The sequence below is a fragment of the Apteryx rowi genome, unplaced genomic scaffold (genome assembly GCF_003343035.1).
Source record: "Apteryx rowi isolate R43461 unplaced genomic scaffold, aptRow1 scaffold_19, whole genome shotgun sequence".
Lineage (NCBI taxonomy): Eukaryota > Metazoa > Chordata > Aves > Apterygiformes > Apterygidae > Apteryx > Apteryx rowi.
In genome coordinates this window covers 3265765-3285575 of record NW_020448196.1, presented here as the reverse complement: position 1 = coordinate 3285575, position 19811 = coordinate 3265765, and the positions used below count along the sequence as shown (strand labels likewise).

Sequence of the window (19811 nt, the reverse complement as noted above, 5' to 3'; positions counted from 1 at the left end):
AGGGCTGGCCCGTGCCAGCCAGGTACGCAAGGGCCCTGGTTTGGTGGGAGACTTTATGGGCACGTGGTGAGCGAAGGCAGGTAGGGAAGGAGGAAAACGCTCGAGTGCGTAGCGTGTATGTGTGTGGCTCGGGTGGCATAATTACTGGTGCTGTGCCGATTCAGCATTTTGCAAGACCTTTTTCCATTTGAGGCCATTTATCCTCTTTTCATCGCTGTCTTCTCCGTGGACACACTAATTTGTAGCCCCACTTGGTGTCAGGTACTAGCCAGCGTAACAAAAACCCCGTGATAAGTGTTGCGGATGAGCTGACACGAGGCCGTGTTGTTAGGGCTTTGCTGGTAGGCAGTAACAGGCGGAGAGGGACACCCTGGGCTATTTCCAGGAGCATCCTCAGCCGAAGGATTAAGCTGATTTCCTCTCTTGAGGTCTGCCTGGTGGTGCGGAGAAGTCATCCCCAGTGTTGTGCGAGTTAAGTGATGGAGAGCCCCATTTATAGTTCCTGTGTTGCTGGCATGCCTTGCTTGCTCAGAAGAGCTGCTTTTGTTGAGTTCTCTAGCTGGAAAACAAGTGGTGTTAACTGGTGGCCACAAGCTGTCATGCATGGGGTCCCTCTGTGCTGCTGGAGAAGCCCGGTAGAGTGTGAACACTGCTGAAAGAGAAACCGAGCTCTTGCATGACTTCCAAGGTGCCCAAACTGGGTCCTTCAACCCTCTCTCCACTGGGATTAAGGACATTTTTCTGTTGGGCTCCAGCAAGAGCATATTAATGCTCAAAGTCATGGTTTTATGCGTGTTCGATGGGTTCCCACTGGGGACTCTGCTCTGGGTTAGCCCCTTGGGCCCAGGCACGATCTCCTCTGCGTGGGACCCGTGGGTGGTTGGTGCTGGAGCAGCTCAGAGGTCCTCGTGTGACCGAGTCGGGGCAGCAGCTCTTCCTGCCTTGCCTGGCCTGGCACAAACCCAGGCAGTCGTTTCTGCACATGCACCATCGCGGCTGCTCGCTGACCGGTCATTCCATTTGGAGATTTCATTTGCAGTCAGGGAGAGAATTTGCTCCGTTTAACATTTTCTTTGCAAATGTAATTTCAGGGAGGGGGAATACTTGCATAAATATACATACATTGTCTCACCATTGTTTTTCTTTTAGTCACTCAAACATGTGATTTTATTCCTCCAGCTGTAAAGCCAAGCATGTGAGTGTTAAATTGTTAAATAAGTCAAACATAATTATTCAAGTATCCCGCATAATGCATTTCAGAAGTGCAGAATCTGAAATCCAACACAATGCGCGCGGGTAAATGCTTTTGTGGAGATTGCATTCCCAAAGGGAATGTCATTTTGACAAGAATATATTTTCCCTCTTCCGTTCTGCAGCCTGTCTGGTGCTGTCTTGATGCTTTCGTGGAAGTCACGTGCAAGTACAGTTCATTTTGATGTGGATTTATTCAAGCCTTTACGATTCATCCCCGTGGACAGGATTGCTCTGCAGCCTGATGAAATGATATTGGTTCGGCTCAATGCAGAGGACTCGACGTTAAATGAAAGCCTTCTTTGCACTGAATTGGTTATCTTTTTGGTGGCACTATCTAATGCACTTCTCTGCAGTCCAGGCATAACGTCTGTATTTGAACAAAGATGTTTTGAATGAAGAGCACCTTTAATATTAGATGAGAAAATACTTTTAAAAAAAGTGACTTTTTTGGCCTTTTTGTTCAAAAATGGGAAATATTTTCTTTGGAAGTTTGTGGGTTCAATGAAAACATAGCGCTTTTTTTTTTTTTCTTAATTCTTGGACAGAAATGAAATGCCTATCGGTATCTTTTGCAGCAGAAAGCCGCTTTTCCTTCTTGCCGTCCCGCTCCTGGATTTTGAGATTTGCGCCAGGCTGAGGTTTTCCTTTGAGAACTTCAGCCGTTGCTGTCGTTAGTCGTGCGAGGTTATTTGCAGCAGGGATTTTCATAGCAAACGGCTTCCGGCCGCTTTATCTCTGCGGCGCGGGCCGTTGTCCCGGGCGCTTGGGACGCGCTGGCGCAGCTGGAGCCGGTCCCGGAGGAGACGTCCACAAAAGCGCCTTTGCTCGAAGGAGCGTTCGGAGCCCGGGGCGAGCGCGAGCGCTTCCCTGCCAAGCGAGGCTTCCTCTTCGCTGAGTCAGGAGAGCGGCTCCCTTTGAAGGGGGCCGGGTTTGGCCCCCGGCCCGGGCGGCGGGGGGACGCCTGCGCCGTTGCAGCCCGGATCCAACCACTCCCTTCTCCGCTTCCAGTAAGAAAACGGCCAGCAGAGCTGATTGGAAACAAGTATTAGTTTCCCGTTCCCTTCTCCCTACCGTGAACAAATGCTTGTCAGAAAACTCCGGGAGATTTTCCTGGACAGAAACCAGCTTCACCTGTTTTGCTGCAGAATAGCTCTATTCCGGAGGATATGCGCTATATCCGACGGTCTCCAAGGAGAAGCTCGCTGCAGACCGCAGGCACTCAGTGACTTGCTCCTACCTGGAGTGTCAGCATCCGTTTCTCTGACGGTTGCTCTGATCTCGCCTCCGAATTGGCGCGGGCGGCTTTTGGGATGGAGCCGTTGGCGTTGGCCTCGGCGTCCAACGCTCTGCCCGCTGGGTCCCCATCGTTGCTATCGTTTGGGTGCAGCCTCCCGCCCCTCTCGAGCCTGCTGGGCCCTTTGCTTTCGCCACCGTTTCGGGCGGCCCCGTCCAGCCGCAAGAGCCGAGCGGCGCTCGCGGCGGAGAATCCGGCTGGGGAATCCGCCCGCGCAGCGCTGATGGAGCCGTTTACATTCTCTGAATTATTGACTGAAAACATCACGCCCGATTTTCTTGCTTTGCTTTTTTTTTCTTGGAGGCAGCCAAGTTCTAATCTATGATTTTTTAATTTTTTTTTATAGCCGTAAGGATTTGTTAGGTCTGAAGGGACCCTTAGATCATCTTGTCTCATCGCCTGTACAGTAGTGACCGTGGAAATCCATCCAGCTTCCCTTCCGCCCCGTAATTTGTGAGCTGTGACTGTGCACGTCCCATTGGGGAGCCAATTTTTCAGATATGTTTTACTGCAACTCTTTCCTAAGCCAGTTTGCAAGCGTGTTTTGAGTGATGCATGCTTCAGGCACCCATGTAGCAGTAAACGTGCTGTCTGCAGAGACAGCTGGATAGAGCAAAGACTACGTTTAACACATCAGTGAAATCAAAGCAGCTTTTATGGGTGTATTTATCCACGGTTACAGCATGCAAGCAAGGGATGTAGTTTTGGACTGTGATTATCTCTGGAAAACTCCACTGTGAATTTCTCTTTTGTCAGTCCAACGCTCCTGCCTTTCTGCAGGTCTAAGTAGGTTCAAGTCCATCGACGCAAGTGGAGTTAAGCCACTGTTGGACATTTGGCCTTAAGCGTTGGCGGTTGGTTCTGGGGCAGCACGGCCGGCGTAGGTGTTGCCCTCCTCTCCCAGGCTAATCCGGGCTCTTCCCTGGGGTCCGGCATGGAACCTGCCCTGCCTGCGGCGTGCCGGGCGGCTTACGCCAAATACCTAACAGGTCGCGTTTGAAAGCCTCTGGTGATGCTTCTAGGTAGTCAGATTTTTGAGGAAGTCGGTTTTTGCTATTTTAGCAACCATTCTTTGGGTAACAAATCAGAGAGGAACTGATGGTGGGTTTTGCAGTACGAATGTTATTGAGGGGGAAAAACCCTTTCTTTCCTAACTGAATTTTTATTTCTGGAAGGCTTTCGACAGCAGCTTTTCAGGAGCAAAGCAGAAAATGTGCACAAAAAAAATCCGTTTATTTCATTTTGGAGGGGGGAGGAAGAGGAGCATCAAACCCAAACTATTCCCCGGCTGGTCGTAGCCGAGACCCCCAGGTTTGCTCTTTCCCTGCCCTTCGTGGCAGGGCGAGGAGCGGGTCCGGCCCCTCGGCGTCAGCCGCCCCGGAGCGCCGCTTTTGCCTTCCGCTGAATCGCGGGCTGACGGCACGCGGCCGTCTCGGCCGGACGCCTGGGCTCTCTGGCTGCATTTCACAATCTTAAGAGTCTCTATTTGTATAAACCATGTAATAATTGCAAACGGAGGAGCTCTTGGTGGTGTTCCTGAGCCTTGTGAAGCTCTGCTTTCCTGGGTTAGTCTGTGTGCGTATACGCGCTGTTTCTTTTTAATTAGTTGCTGCAGTTCCTGGGGAGATGTGCAGGAACTGTGCAGAGAGGCAGAGCAGAGTGCTGACGTGCAGGACCCCCCTCGCTCTCCAGGACTCGCCTCTGGCCCCCGGTTGTAGCTTCCAGAAGAAGAATTTCAACTTTTTTTTTTTAAATGACGCAACCCACAGAAAAAGGTTTCATCACTGAACTTGCATCAGAAGTGTGATATTTGCCCTCACTCTGCAGAGAGGCAGAGCAGAGTGCTGACGTGCAGGACCCCCCTCGCTCTCCAGGACTCGCCTCTGGCCCCCGGTTGTAGCTTCCAGAAGAAGAATTTCAACCTTTTTTTTTTAAATGACGCAACCCACAGAAAAAGGTTTCATCACTGAACTTGCATCAGAAGTGTGATATTTGCCCTCACTCTGAACTTGTTGGAATCGTTTTGGTTTGGCTTCAGCACCGTGAATTAAAAAGGATTTAGCAAAAATTCATGTTTTAGGTTAGGTCTTTTGCAACGGATGAGTCGCAGCTAGTCTCAGGCGTCTTCTCCAGTTAGACGCAAGCGGTTCTACTTGCCTCGTTGCTGGTGCTGGAAATACATAAGTCAGTTTGACATAAGACAGTTTGCTTTTTTTGGCGCCGTGTTTCTTCTGCTGTTCCCCCTCGTTACAAGACACCGGGGACTCGGTGCACAGACCAGCCGCGTCCTCCCTGCCTTGGCTCTCCTGAACGACCTGGTTTAATTGCTGGGGGCTGCCTGTCCTTGTTTTTCTAGGAATCGGAAATCTAGTGCAGTCATTTCCAGGTCCTGCGGGGAAACCCAAAGGTGACGCTTCTGCAACACGCGACGAGCGGCTGAAACGCTCGACGGGCTGCTGCAGGTCGCAGGATCAGGACAGGAGCGTGGTGGTGTCGGACCTTTTTGCTGTTTTAGGTGTGCAGACCTGGGCACGTGCACCTGAGAGCTTCTAGTGAAGCATCTAACGATGAAACCGGAGCAGAGCATCTCGCAGCTTTAGGTTTTTCTCTATTTCAAGAGCAGTAAATTCCTTGTGAAGGCCTTAGAGTGGAGGTGGGCAGCTCTGTATCGGAAATGCCTGTGCTCGTGGCGCTTCTAATTTACTCTTAATAGCCTGCAAAAAAATTAAGCAGTTGTTGCTGGTGTGAACTTTTCAGTGCACAGGAGGAGGGGAGCGATGCGCATCTTCTCCTGCCTTCATCCGCGAGCGGCGCTCTGCATCGCTCCCGCGGAGGAAGCGCCTCCATCCATGGGCCATCCATCTCGAGGGCTCGGCTGCGGTTTGGAGCAGCTGGGGGTAAAAATACAGATGCGTTTGTTAACCAGCGCTTCTGCATGGAGGTGGAAGGCGTCACTATGGAGATGCAAAAATTAGGTGATGGCTTTTAAGACAGCACCCAACCCCAGCGGGTCAGTGCGGCAGTGGGGGTGCTGGAGCAGTGCTGACCGCGAGTTCTGGGCGGCGAGGGTGGCCGTGAGCCGCCTTGGAGGGTGCCGGTGCCACGAGCAACCTGGGCACCCAGCGGAGGCACCATGTCGGTGGGTGAGGGACAGTCCGGGGGGAAGCTCCTGCGCGGGCAGCCTCTGCCCTGCAAGAGTCTCGTTGGCTGAACGTCGATGGATTGGGCGCCCTTCCTTTCCTTAGAGAAACTAAGGAGACGGGAGATAATAATGGCCAATTTTTCCCTGCCGGAGGGCTGAAATTCAGGAGTCTGGTTTCTCCAACTTGCTGAACGCCTGCAGAAATTTGCCAGCCAGTGGTGGCGGTGCTCTGTATCCCCGTGCCAGCACTTCTCCGTTTGCTTTTAGATGCCCAACTAGGGCTTTGTGAGAAGATGCGCGGTGAGGAGCGCTGGGGCGGTGGCAGAGCCGTAGCAATGTCTCGGCTCTAGGAGCAGCTTCAGTGTTGCGGAGCAGCCCCGGCGACGTGACGGGGTTCGGTTTCGATACCCAGCGTTGCTAGTGGCTGAAGAATTGGAGATGTTTGAACTGGCCCCCTAGCGCAGATGCAGAGCTGGGTGGCTTTGGGGAGTTCTGCTTGGTAAGCTGGCTGGTAATAACAATAAAAACCCAAGTTTACAAGGTGCCTGCCTCCTCTCCGGAGTCGGAGGGAAGATTAGAGTTAATGAAATAAAGCGTATGTGCACTTTGCTACAATTCGCTTTCTCCCCTTCTCCTTTCCCCTGACCGTTTCTGCAAGGAAACGCTTTGGTTTTTGGGAGGCTGAAGGATGCCCGTGTCGTAGATCAGCCTGCTGCGCGCCCCAGCGCGGTGGGTAGAGTCCCCCGGATCGAATCCGGGGCTTGGGGCTGTGCTGGCTCCCGCAGGGATCGGCCGGCGGGCTCTGAGCGGCTGCTTGGCAGGGAGGAGGAAGGCTGCGGGGTAAACCACGTCCCGCGTCAGTGCCGACTTTGCTCCAGGTCTGTCCCGGGAAAGCGAAGCTTAATTAAAGCAAACCCTCACCGGCTCAGTCTCCAGCGTAGCCGCTTTCCAGCACCGGCCTCTCCCGCTTCCAACGTTGCTTCCGAGCAGCGTCACCCTAAAGATGAGGTTAAGCAGCATCTATGCAGTCCTGCTTTTGATGCTCTCCAATACCTCTTCTTTCCTTCATTTATTTCTATCATCCAGATATTATATCAGATGTGGCGGAAAAACTAGGATTTCATTTTTTGGACACACAAGCAGCACACGCCCCTGTGCAGAGGCCTCTGCTGCCATTGCTGCTCTGGTTTTCTCGCCCAAAACAACATCTCAGGTTGTCTTTGCACCTTTCAGAAAATAGCCCCTTGGCTCTCTCCGAGGCTCTCCTTTCTCCATCTCCTCAAATGACCAAGGAAGGAAAAGTGGTTGGTTTTTCTTGTGTTCTTCCTGCACATCGAGTTCTTGTGCAGCTTCCTTCTGTTCTGGCCTTTCCTCCCTCTTTCCTTTACTTAGCGCTGTGGAAATGGAAATGCTTCTTCTGGGTGGAAGTCTGCTTGCTCAGAAAGCTCCGGGTGGTCCAAAGGCCTGTGGATCCCGGCAGGATTTTTGCTATGAGCCCCGAGTCTGGCGTAGCTTTGGGGAAAGCAGCACCGGTGGGAAAGGTCCCGCATCCCTGCACGCGTGCAGTTGTAGCAATTCCCAAGCAAATGCAAGAAGCTGCCTTTTATGATGCACTTGAAAAGCTCCTATTGCTTCCTACCTCTTTTGTGTACCTTAATATTACAGGATTTTCTTTAAGCTTAAACAAGTTTCTGCCAATTTGTGAAACATAGCTAGTCTCTAACGGCTTGTGATGCTTAAGCTGCTGCTCGTGCTCCTGCCGAAGGGCTTTGCTTAGAGGAAACCTCCCTGGGGCAGAGGCGGTCTCTTTGCTCCGTGCTCCTAGCGCTGGGGGTCCCCTGGATGCAATTACAATTAACCTGCAAGAGGCACTCGCGGGTTCAAAGCCCGAGGAATCGATGAGAAGGCTTCCCCTGCCTCCGGGGCGCTTGGAGCACGCCGGGCTCGGCCGTGCTAACCTGCAAGCGTCGCCAGCTTGAGGCAGGAACTTGCGGTTTTATTCAGCGCCACGGGTTGCCCTGGCCGTGGTGGAGCTGCGAGGCTCCGGCCCGACCTACCCGAAACAAAAAGCCTCGGTGTGTCAGGGAGGGACAGACCTGCTCGTGGTCTTCTGGTTTGCAGATGGACTTTAGAAGTGCTCGCACACGTCCAGCTGTGGTGTTGGCATCTGCTGTCTGCACTGCTGCGCTGGTGCTGCAAGGTATTTAAACTCCATTGGAGAAAGACTTTTCCGTCTGCATGCTGTGACCGTGCCAGAACTCAGGGGCTCTGCAAAATCCAGAGAATTAGCTTTTTACCGCTGTCTGTAGCCTTTTCTTTTTCCTGCTACTTTTTTTTCTTTAGCAGCTGGAATAAAGATGAAGGGAAATAAGCCAAGGAGAATTTCACTCTTTTTTCAGTAGGTAAATGACCATTGCGCGAGTGAATTGGTTTCATATGGATGCTTCCAATTTTCTCTGTGCCTACAAAATGTTCATAAACCTCCTCTTTTCTGTGCTCCATATGGTATGTTTTATTTTTTTTCCCCTGACTGCCCAACTGCATTTCAGAACAGTGTGGAAAACTGAGCTTAAAGGTATGTGAAAATCTGTGATATTTTCTGCTTACATCCAAGGCCTTGATCAAAAGGGATTAAACTTGATACAGACTTAAGCCAGATTCTCGGAAGCAGGTTTGGATATCCATGTTATGCATCTGACTAGCTGCTTTTTTCCATCTGTTTCAGCAAATCCAATCAATATTGGGGGATGGGGAATGCTCCGCAAGCCTTTCGGGAGACAGCGTGCTGCAAAAATCAGCCTTCCCTCCCCAAGGCTACGGGAGTCCTTTGAGCCCCCATTGACTGGAGTCGTTCAGGCTTCCTCAGGGCACGGTGATGAAGGCAGCACGCTGCTCGTTTGCTTGCAGAGCTTGCTGCTTTTTAATTAAGAGCCCAGTTCAAAGCGTAACCCCAGGTCTGGGGACACCTAGCAAACGCAGCCCCGCTTGGCATGCCGTTATCAGCGCCGTGCATCTGATCTTCCGCCGCTCTGAATTAAGGCACGGCTGCTTTTTTTCCACGCTCAGTTTGTGCTCAGCAACACTTGCAAGCAGGGTGCAAATATTTTTTTACAGGAACGGCCCCCTCTGAGGAGGGCTGTTTCCCTGGGGAAGGCTTGGGTGGCTCCATCCCCAGGGGTCCCCTCTTTCCGAGACACCCGATGAGGGATTTTGCTTAGGTGCAGGACTTTGGGCATCGGGAGTTATGGACTGGAGTTAGAGAAGGCTCTTGAGCCCTTAAGTGCGAGGAGGTGATGAGATGGTGGAGCAGGTGCCCTGCAAGGTGGAAACTTAACTGAAGCAGCCTCGATTCAAACCTTCAGCAAGCGCAGTTAGTTGCTGGCCCAGATTCAGCCTGTCCCAGGTCTTCCCACGGGATAAAGCAAGCACCTCTGCCCGGAGCCGCTCTTCATCGCGGGATTTATGATACCTGCCTCAGTGCTCTGGAGCCGTGAGTTGACCGCGGGAACCTTCCCCCCTGAATTTTCCCGATAATTATATCCTTGCGTTGCACAGACGTGATGATCACAACCAAGCGGCTTAGCGCAAGGTGGGCTCGGAGCCCGAGGAGTGGCGGCGGCGGCGCCCGGAGATGCTTTTCTAGGGCTCCAAAACCTGCAGAGCTTGACGGTGGCCGGTCCCGGCTCGCGACCGCCCTGGACGCCCCCGGGCGCGATGCACGCCTGCTCGCAGCCTCCCTGCCTCGCCGGGCAGCGCTTCGGCTGGCGTGCGCGCTGGCTGGGGCAGCACGGCGCGGTGCAACGCTCCCGGCACAGCGCTGCCTTGTGCCGGCGCGGCGCGGGGCGATGCAAGCGCCGCTCTGTTTGCGGCCGTCCTGCCGGCCCCGCTCTCCGCTGCGGGCAGGGCTTTGCTGAGCACCTGTGTAAATCTATTTACCAGCATTTAAAACTAATTAGCGTTCAGGGTTTGGGGTTTTTTTTTTCTTTTTCTTGCTCCTCTATAAGCACGAGGAGCTGAATGAGCGCAGCCCGGCGGCCTTCAGCGGGGATGTCCCGGTTTGCCCAAGGGGAGGTCAAAGCCGGTAGGGCCCGTGTCTTTGTAGGGCTTTCCTGTCTTCTCATCTCCTGTCCTTGTTCACACGCTTAAGCTAATCCCTTGATGCATCTCCTACCTGCTGGTCACTTCTCCCCCCCCAGAAAAGACAAGAAAGGGAGGAAACGCATCTGTGCAGCCAGCAGGTCCATTGCAAAATATTTTCAACCTGCAATACGAACTTGAAGGTGGATGTCTGCTTGCAAAGGGGGAGTGCAAGTTCCACGGCCACTGAGCTCTCCCTTTCCCCTGGCCTTTGAGCAGCTGGGTTTCTCCAGGGATCTTTTTTCTGGAAAAGCAGAAGAATTTTTAGGAGGGAGAAGTGAGCGAAGTGGGGGAAATGGCTTTCACATGAGGGAGGGCTCAGAGTAGGTCACAGAGCATGACTGGAGGCTTAAACTTGAGTTCCCTTGTCTCGCTTTTAGGCACAGTTCTTTTAGAAAAGTAGATAGAGTTATTTTAGAAAAGCTCCCCACAATGACGGGGGGAAACGGCATCCCGCCTGGTGCTGCAGCCCTTTCCGACTCCGTGCGCAGTGACGTGGGACAGGGCTGCTGGGTTTCCATGTGCACCTCCTTGCTGCTCTCCCGCAAACAGCGCACGCGGGAGCTTGCCAAGGGCAAGGACAGGTGGCTCCAGGAGGTCCTGTGAGCCTTGGAGCTCGGAGAAGTGCACATGTGTGAATAAAATTAAAATCACTAGATTGATGTTTGCACAACGTTGCATCCTTCTCCTTCCCCTCCCGAAACCTAGGGCAGGAGAGCTGCTTTTCTCATCAGTCCGGGTTGGGTCTCCTGTCGTGGGGACCTTTGTCCGTGTGCTGTCTTGGACAACCAAAAAAAGTGCTTGGCCTGGATGGGACCTCATGTGCCAAGGTGGGACGGAGCGTCCCCCATCCAGTGGTTTATCACACATCCCCCTGATCCTCGGGTTCAGTTTCATGCGATGCTGCACACCAGAGCTCAAATAGTTTAGCTTAATATTTAATGAACGCTGTTCCGTATCCTGCAGAAATGCGAGACTGGCTGGTGTTACCTTAAACCCCGCAGTTGTGGCGCTTGCTAACGGCTCGTTTCCAAATCAGCAGTTAGAGGCGCTAACAAGCTTTCCCCATAAATAGTTTTTGAATGTCAAGGCTTTTCATTTCCCTTCCTCTTCTATGCTTGTGTTCAACAGTTGTCTGTCTTCCAGTTATTTTGGCAGTTCTGGGCTAGTTAATGGGGCCAGTTTGAGCCAGATGAAGCCCTGGAGGTGCTGGGAGCTGGGCGCAGGAGCAAGACGGGTAGTTGCAAGGCTGCTCAGCCCCGTGCACTTGTTTTCAGTAGCACGGTCGGGTTTTGGAGGATTCAATCCCAGGCCGGGCTCTTTGGTTTTCATCTTGTGTCCAGCCAAGAAGACGTTCCCAGAGGTTATCTGAGCAGCGGTGGAGCTTGCCGTGGAGCCGGGGATGGTGTTTCCAAGGGAAAGGACGCTTACAGCATCTCGCCTGAAGCTGGGGTGTTTTGATGTTGCTCTTGGGTTCGTCCTGACCTAGCGGGTCCGGCTGAGCCCTCGTGGTGTTCTCGCCATCCTCCTGCCCCGTGCCGCAGCTCGCTGATGATTTTGGACTGCTGCTAATTGGGAAATGGCACTGAATTCTCGTTAGTGCCCTCGAGCTCCATGTAAGGACCGAGCGTGGTTTGTCTCGTCTCTCGGACCCATCGAAGGAAATCTCCCGTAGCACCCCAGGTATGGCTGGCAGTGCAGCCTGCGTCCAGCAACGGGCATTTTCTCCGGTCTTGCTTTTTTTCCCCCCTGTTGTTTTAAAGCGCCATCAAAGCCGGCTCCTGGCTCCGTTCAGTGCCAGGATATCACGCAGCGATACTAAAGGTAACTGAATGAGACAAACTCAGCATCCGTGTCGGAGAAGAGAGGCCGTTAAATAGCAGGATAAGTATTTATTGCTGTTGTGTTAAAGGAGCTCGCCGGCGTAAAGAAAGCGCTGCAGTCTCAGAGCATGAATTCCCGTGGCTGGGAGCGGAGGGCGGCAGCGGAGCTGCACGGCTCCCTGTGCTTGCTGTACCACGGGAACTTCCATATGGCATAAGCGACACTGCAGATACCTTTGCTATGGCACAGGCATAGGGTCTGTAGGTCCGGGCCCTGAGAAACAGCTGAAAATGTTTCCTCTGATGCTTGGTTGCTCCATACTAGGAAAAGTCTGTATATCCTCACCAAAGTACGTGGCTTGTCCTTTTTCAGACAGCGCTGCCAAGAAAAGCCCAAGATGATGGTTAACTTCCGTTGTCCTCCTAGGGCTCGGCTGCATCCGCCCGGCTCAGCCCGACTCCGGTGAGCATGGTTGCAGCTAATGTGTTTGGTGCTGACCGGGAGCAGACGTGCAGGTCACCCCACGGCTCAGCCGGCTGGCCATCGCACTCGGCCGCGTGCTGCCGGTGGTGGGTCGCATCTCCTCCAGCTTCTGGGGACGTCCACGGGAGCAGGGCCCGGCTAGCCGAGGGCAGGCGGGACTTGCCCGCAACTCGAGGTTTGATGCTATGCCCGTTCGGTGATGTGTCACACCGTAGCCAACGTACTTGTTGATTTACACTTGCGATGTTGATCATTGCAAGCCTCATTTTAGGTTTTTTTTGGTGCTTAGACAGATCGATGCCTTAAACATGGGAGAAGGGGTGTGCGTGTCTGGAAAGCTTATGGTAGTGTGATACAGTGCGGAGCTTTTCTGCCCCTACCTATAAATTTACCTGAATTATTCTTTTCTCTTCCTAGCCAGGGGATATTGTTGTTTTGCAACAACTGCCCGGTGTTGTAGTGGACACAACAGAAGAAATTGTCAGCCCCAAAGAGCTCAAAATATGTTAAAATGATCCAAGGGCTGAGTGCTGCTCCCCCTGGAAATCAGCAGAGGCTTTGCCGGAGACTTAAACGGGAGCACGTTTGGGTCCCCCAACATATCATGTGGCCAAATAATGGGTTTAATGCAAAATAGTGCCGGGTTTAATAACCCTGTTTTAAAAAAACCAGCCAACCAAACGCGGTGTAGTGGCAGCGGTGCTTAGCGCGGCACATTACAGCTAATGGACTTCGCAGCGCAGCGGTGCTTTGAAAGCTGAGGAGCTGTTCGTAGCCCTGGGAACAGCCCGAGTTATCAGAAACCGTTAGCAGCCGGCGGATTGGGCTGTAAATCAGAGCATCCGACAGGAGTAGGGTTGATTTTACATCAGTCGACGATCGGGTCCAGAAACTCCCTTTCCTTTCTTTTCCCTGGGCCCTGCTCCTCTCCTCTTTTCTGAGGCGATTTATCATCCCTGATTGATTTGTAGGTGGAACTTGCTCGCCGGAGAGCTGCTGCCGGTGCCCGCGGCACCATTAGGAGCACACGGAGCTGGGAGGAGCACGGGAAAATCTGTTTCTCCCCTTTCCTGCCTCCCTCTCCCTCTGGGATTTTCTCCCTGCCGTCTGCGGAGAACCGCTCTGCATCAGACCAATTTTTGCCTGACTCTTCCTGCTCCCAGGAGAGCTTTTGGCTTTCATTACATTTGCAGTTATCGGAGGCAAAGCTTTCTGGCACAGGAAGGGGTGGCATTTGCAGGTGGTACCATTGCTCCCCAGCCACCTTCCCAAACATTGCCCCTTTCCCCCTCTGGAAGCCCTGGAGATGGTAGAAGGGGGCTAAAGGCGTCGAGCTCACAGCCCTTATGGAGAAGTGTAATCCAGTGCGTATCAAATATGGGTTTATGGGGGTCCCCTGAGGATGCAGCAGCCACGTAAGGAAGTAATGCAAAACTCTGGTGCGTGCTCCTCATGCTCTCGTAGGGGAAGCCCTTCTCGGAGGGGCTGGTGGCTTCAGGAAAGATGCTTTCATCTGGGAAGTGCAGCTCTGGTGCTCAGTTCTTGTTAAAGGGCTTAACCTCATTATCTTGAGAGGTGTAATCGCTTGTCCCTGCAGCGCAGCTGTAACCATAACGCAGCCTGACACGGGCTCTCCCGACTGCGGCTAAGAGGTCTCAGGGCCAATCTGTGTCAAATGTTCACTTGGGATTATTTTAACCCTTTCCTATTCCCACGGCCAAGAATATTTTTAGAAAAGGAAGGAGCCGTGTATGCCCAGCCTTCCTTGCTGGACTTCAGAAGCAAAATCCAGCTTGCACCTCCTTTTTCTGCTTCCAGTGTGCAGACTGGAAGCCCAGCTGGCACTCCAGCCCCCAGTGAGGCAGGTAGCATCCCTAGCGAGCTCCCCACCAAACCACTTTTTGGGCTCTAGGACTCTTTGCTGCTTCCTTGAAAACAGCACTGAATGGCAATTGATGCTACAGATGCATTTTTATAAGACCAAGGGAGCAGCAAACCCAGAGGGGTGCTGGAAGCTGAGCAGCTTTGTGGCTCCCTGCCTGCTCCGGTGCAAAGCAAAGGTCATTGCAAATTTTATCCATGTTTTCCGGGTTGAATTCATCACTCAGAGTTCTCAATAAAGAGGGAAAAACTATATGAAATAGCTAAAGCATTGCAGCAGTTGTGATTCATCTGTGATCTGGGGAATTTATGTACAGGAATCCAGGAAACAAAACTGGCCTCCTTGAATGCCTTTCAGTCCTGACCCGTTTGGCAAGCCGGGGGCAAAGATTGCATACCGATCTAAAATAGCAGTGAGCAGTTTCGGGGAAGCCAGCCCCGTTTCTTGGTAGCTGATGACTCGTCAAGGTTAACGTGGTTCCTGCTGTGTTATATCGGGAGCCGTTGGCTGCACGGGCGCTTAGGGGTAGGGTGTGAGGAGGGTGCTTGCTCACAGCTGCTTGGTTTCTGCTGCCTATTTCTGATGAGTAAAGATGCAGTAGCTGTTGCCCATAAACTTTTGTATTCAGCAAGGTAAGTTGCCAAGTGAGCTTTATTAGCCCTGCTTTATGGGGAGGGAAGCGGAGGCATGAGAGCTTGGCTTTCCCTGGGGTGCACGGTTGCTGAGATCACAGGCTGCAAAGCTGCCGGTGTCTGGCTGCGGCCGGCTGTCCCCGTGCCGCTGCGGGTCTGCGCCGCTGTGCTGTTGTGTCCTCGCCGGAGAACTTCTCCGAGAGCGTCACCGAGTCGCCGCTTATCCTTGGCGTCCGAAGGAAACAGTGCACCGCCGAGTCTTATTGCCTTCCGCTCAGTGAGGGGCTGCTGCTCTCGTACCGCGGTGATTTACAGCGATGGTCTTATCAGGTGACGCAGCGTTGGAGGAGCTGGTTGTATCAGGAGATGTTAATTTAAGGAATTCCCTGTGACATCCGTGGGATGCTCGAGTGGCAGTAGCCTTGGCTGTGCTGCGTTTGGGGAGACGGTTATAAATCAGCTGTAGGTTTAATATTCCCTGTGCTCCCTGCACACGTGCTATAAAGCCTTACAGGTATTATGCAATAGGCAAGAGCATATGGGGAGTGTAAATAATTGATCCAGAGTAAGGAGGTGGTTGTGTTTTGTGCAGTTTGTGCTGGCTCATACACTCCGGGCATGGCTACGCTGAATAATTGAGCGAGGGAAGAAGGTTACCAGGACTCAGGGCTGGCTTAAGCGAGGTATTAACCAAAGGAGAGGCATATGCAAAGGGAGATGATGGGAAGCTGGAAACTTCTCATGACACTTTGGTTTGCAAATAGCAGGACTTGGCTGTGCACGGCCCTGTGTAGGTGGTGCAGCTGGGTGTAAAGTGCTCGGAAACGGCCCCAGGTATGTTTTCACATCCACAGCAGTGTGGGTGGCGAATACACAAGGCGACCAGACACCTTGCTGACCATTGCCACGTGCAGCAGAGCACCTGCGGGAGAAAATTCAGGACTGGCGTGTTGGTGTGTGCAAATAGCTCCGCAATTGTGAAGTCGGAGAGCGGGTATTTGCTCTGGAGTCTGGTGCTTCCCACTGGTGCCTTTTTTTAATATTAATTAAGCTTGCCACCCCAGAAGGGTGTGTGCAGAGATGGGGCGAGATCGAGGTTTCCGTTCAGGCGCATCGCTGCTCAGCTGAGCTCCTAATTTGCTTGGAAGCAAATATTCGCTTGTTCTGGGAAATGTGCGGTCTCACTAAGTCCCTCGGCGCAACCTGTCAGCCTGGTGGGAATGCATGGAAATCACGCTGACTCTCCAGGCACGCTCGTAGCATGCAGAAAGGTTGGGGAGTTCCTGGTATGCAAAGTGTATTCCAGGCCAGCTGGGTTCGTTTGTTTTTTCAAATAATGAGAGAGTTTATTTTAGAGTTTTCTAGATGCACAGAGATATTACCAGAAATAAACAATGATGGAGGAAATAGAAGACCAGTAAGCATCGTAAATTATTTTTGTTTTGTTTTAGTTTATTTTTAAATCTTTAGTTCCTAAAAGAAAGCTGTGGCATGAAGGAAGAGGAAAATTGGTGGTTTTCTTATGGTGGTGTGGGGTTTTTTGATGTTGGTTTGGGTGGTTTTTTTGTTTGCAAAAATCCCATTTCTTTACTCAACCAGGATTCTTGCAAAGGGACTAGTGAATTTGAGGAACCCAATTTGAGACTCCTGATTTTTTTTCAGGAACTGCAGGACTTGCTGTCTGCTGAAAATCAGGGCCTCTTTGAGACCTCTGGTGCTTGGGCTCAGAAATCACGGCTGCAATGCCTGGGCCCTCTTGTTCCCTTCCTGATCATGTTGATTCGCAGCGATCCACTCGTACCCTGCAGACTTTTCTGCAACATACCAGCTGGTAAATGATCAAGTAGATCAATTTGATCTAGCTGATGCGTCAAAAATGCAAGGCAAGTTGGAAGGTCGGGAACGCAGGCAGCATCCCTCGCCTTGCGTGGTAAAATGCCACCAGAAATTTCCTGGTAACCTTTGCAGGTCAAATGTAGAAGAAGTCTTGTCTGTACATGCGCCTGCACCTCGTGCCTTTATAGCCCGGTTTCTGGCATCTTGCTGGCAGCCAGGACATTATGTGTAGCTTTTATAGTAATTTTTGCATGCTGAATGCCTTCTTCTTGGAGGAAGTTGCATTTTGAGGCCTAGGCGAAGGGCTGATTCTGATAACCTGCATAACGCCCTGCAGTCTAAGCCCACAGCCCTCCTTCCCCCGAAAGACGAGCTAGCAAACGATGAGCAGAGGTCTCCCGAGCAGCATGTTTCGGTGACCTTGATAACCTCTCCCGTGGCGGTACCGAGCCCCGAGCGCCTGCCGCTGCCCCGGCTGATTGATTCGGTGCGGCAGCGCGGCTATAAAGCAGTTTTGATCGTCGGAGCCTTTTCGAGTACGGTTCAAGGGACCAGCAAATTCGGCAGTCGTTGCTCGTGATTTCTTGCATGCGCTCCAGTAGCGCTTTAAAGATGCAATGGCCTCGGTTCTGCCTGCTCCGCAGTTTTGAGCAGCGCGTTGGCTTTAGGAGGGGAAGCCCAAAGGACTGTACGTAAGCAATAGTTAAGGTAAATCAGAATTTAACTGATACCCCATGGCAAGAAATCTTCTTTTTTTTTTTTTGGTTTTACTGCCTGCCTTGTGAAAGGACAAATGGATTCTGCATTTCCAGGCTGCAATAAAAGGTTGGTGAGGTATAAATAACCGGAGGACCATGATTTCACTTGTGTCATATCTGTATTACTTGTATTAATATGTCCTTGTGTCACAGAACAGACTGAAAACCTCAAATGAGATCAGGGACCCACTGTGCCAGCTGCTGCCTCTACGTATAATACAGCCGTTTCTGCCCAGCCTAATAGAAAATTATAGCCAGGAGTGGCAGGAAGTAATACTGCGTTTCTGGGCAAGTAAGAAGCTGGTTTGCAGGGAAGATGAGACACAGTTTAGCAAGCACTTAAGGATTTACTTAGTTTTAAGAACGTTGTTTAATCCTGTTGAAATTGAGAGGATTACTTATGCTGAAATGCTTCTCCGGCTGGGGGCTGGCGGCCTCGAGCGCGGGAGCCCGGTGCAGGAGCTGGGATCGCACGGGGCTTTTGCTGCTCGCAGCTAGCCGGAGGTGCTGGTGGAAGCCTAAAGCCTGATGTTGGGACTGGTGGGACTACTCTTCGGGCTCGTTTTTGGAAGTTGTGGAGGTGCTTTGTGCCTGGTCTCTCCTTTTTTATTTTATTTTATTTTTTTTTAAGTGTCGTTTTTACATAAATGAATTACATACATGAATTTTGGGAGCCTAATTGTAGACAGCCGAGCCTGTGCATCTGGTTCGGTGTTAGAACCAGATTCCAGGCTTTGATGTGCCTGGATGTTCAGAGATTAGGGGGTTTCATAAAAGAACAAAGCAAAAATTGTTGGCCTAGCAAACAGTGCGCTTTTCTCTTAAGTTCCCCTGGAAGTCAAACCCTGCAGTATAACTGATTCATAAACTGATTTTTATGCTTTATAAGTCTAATAATAGACCTCAGAAGAGTCCCATTCAATCAGTCTAGGACTTCCCTTGGACTATTTTGGGAAAAGTGCAGTGCGAGCTGAGTCTGGGGCTGCCAGCTGGCGCTCCGTGTTCCCTTCCGCGTTTGGTCGACGCATTTCCAGGTGTTGCTTGCTGGCAGCCGAGCTCTTCCCTGACGAGTCCTAGAGCGTTCCATGGACGCCTATGGGCTAAGTCTCACCTCCTCTCTGAAACTAGGGAAAAATTAGCCTGGCTGCTTTCACAGGTTGGAGACGGAGGCATAGCGAGTTTGAATAACGTGCCTGCGGTGGTCTTCCAAGCTGCTGACAAGGTGGGAATAGCACCTGGTTTCTTTTGACACCCGGTTGTGTTCTAACCTTCCTCCTTCTCTTGCTACTCTTGTAATTTTTTTTTTTTCTCCTAAGGGAAAGTCAGCCTTTTTTTAAAATGCACATTGAAATGACGGCCTGAGAGTTTGTCCTTCAAAGTGCTACGGTTGACGCGGCGTCGTTGCCGCGAGGCAGCGCCCCGGTGAGCGTGGGGCTCGCGCCCCGGCCGCCTTTGCTCCCGGGTGGGCTCAGTTGCGTTCAGTTCCCCGCTCGCTGGAGCGTGGCGTTACCAGAAGCCACGTCTTTGCATGACGTTTCTCAAAGCCAGAGCAAATGAGAGACCGGTCGGAGTAACGAGCGTGAGGAGGCCTTGCAGGGCCAGGCTTCCTAAACGCTTCCCCGAAGCGGAGGTGCGAGTCTCTGGTGGGGTTCGGAGCTTGCAGCTTGCTGGCAGAGGAGCGCGTGGCTGGAGCACGTTTTGCAGAAGCAGCCAACCTTCCCCCGTGCTGCTTTTCCTGTGTCAGATTGCAGTGAAATGAGGAGCTTCACTGCATTTAAGACTGTGGGACTTAATTTCTGCTTCAGAAAGTTGACAGCGTCTCTCCTGGTTGCACAGTAGTTGTGGTCCGTAATCAGTGACCGCGGGGCATCCGACCGTGACGAGGATGATGTCCTGGTAGCCATCCAAACGGCCTCTCAGGAGGGAGAAAGAGGCCGAAAAATACGCTCGCGGCAGCGGTAGCAAAAAGGATGCTTTGTCTAATCAAAGCAATCCCTAATCCCTGTGGTCTCTTTAGAGGGAAGTGTCAGGGACAAGATCTAAAAAAGAAGGTCTGGAAGGATGCTTTGGTAATGCCCTTCTTTGCTACAAATATTTTGTGTGGGACAAGGAGGCTTCGGAGGTGAGAGGAAAATTCCCTCGCTTGCTCTGGAGTTACTTTTCTGGGTTGAACTCCCGTTGGTGACATTTTATACCAGGGAGAAACTTGGCCGAGTTTTGACATTCACAGAGTCTCATTTGACCTGTTGAATAATTCAGCATCTCTGTTCTCCCGCTGAAAGTCCCCCGTTAAATGCCAGACCGTGGCAGAGCCTTTGCCGCCGCTCGGGCTTCGCTCCCGAGTGTTGGGTGGCAGCAGCGGAGACCCAGCGGGTCCCCGCGAGGGCCTCCGCTTGCTCCGAAGCGCCGAGCCCCAATTCCTAGAGACACTGAGAAAAACCTTCCGGGAGCGTCTGGCGGAGGGATGAAGGTTGCAGAAGGGTGGAGGAGAGGATCAGGGCTTGGAGCGGGGAGCCTCAGATCTGCCGAGGCGTCCCCACACTCGCCCGTGGGTTTTCTCCTTCTGTCA

General features: G+C 52.1%; 1 protein-coding gene across 2 annotated transcripts in view; it reads left to right on the top strand.

Annotated features, from left to right (window-relative positions):
* VAV2 (vav guanine nucleotide exchange factor 2) overlaps positions 1-19811 on the top strand; it is a 158427-nt gene that overhangs the window by 81950 nt on the left and 56666 nt on the right. The gene's annotated exons all lie outside the window — the stretch shown is intronic.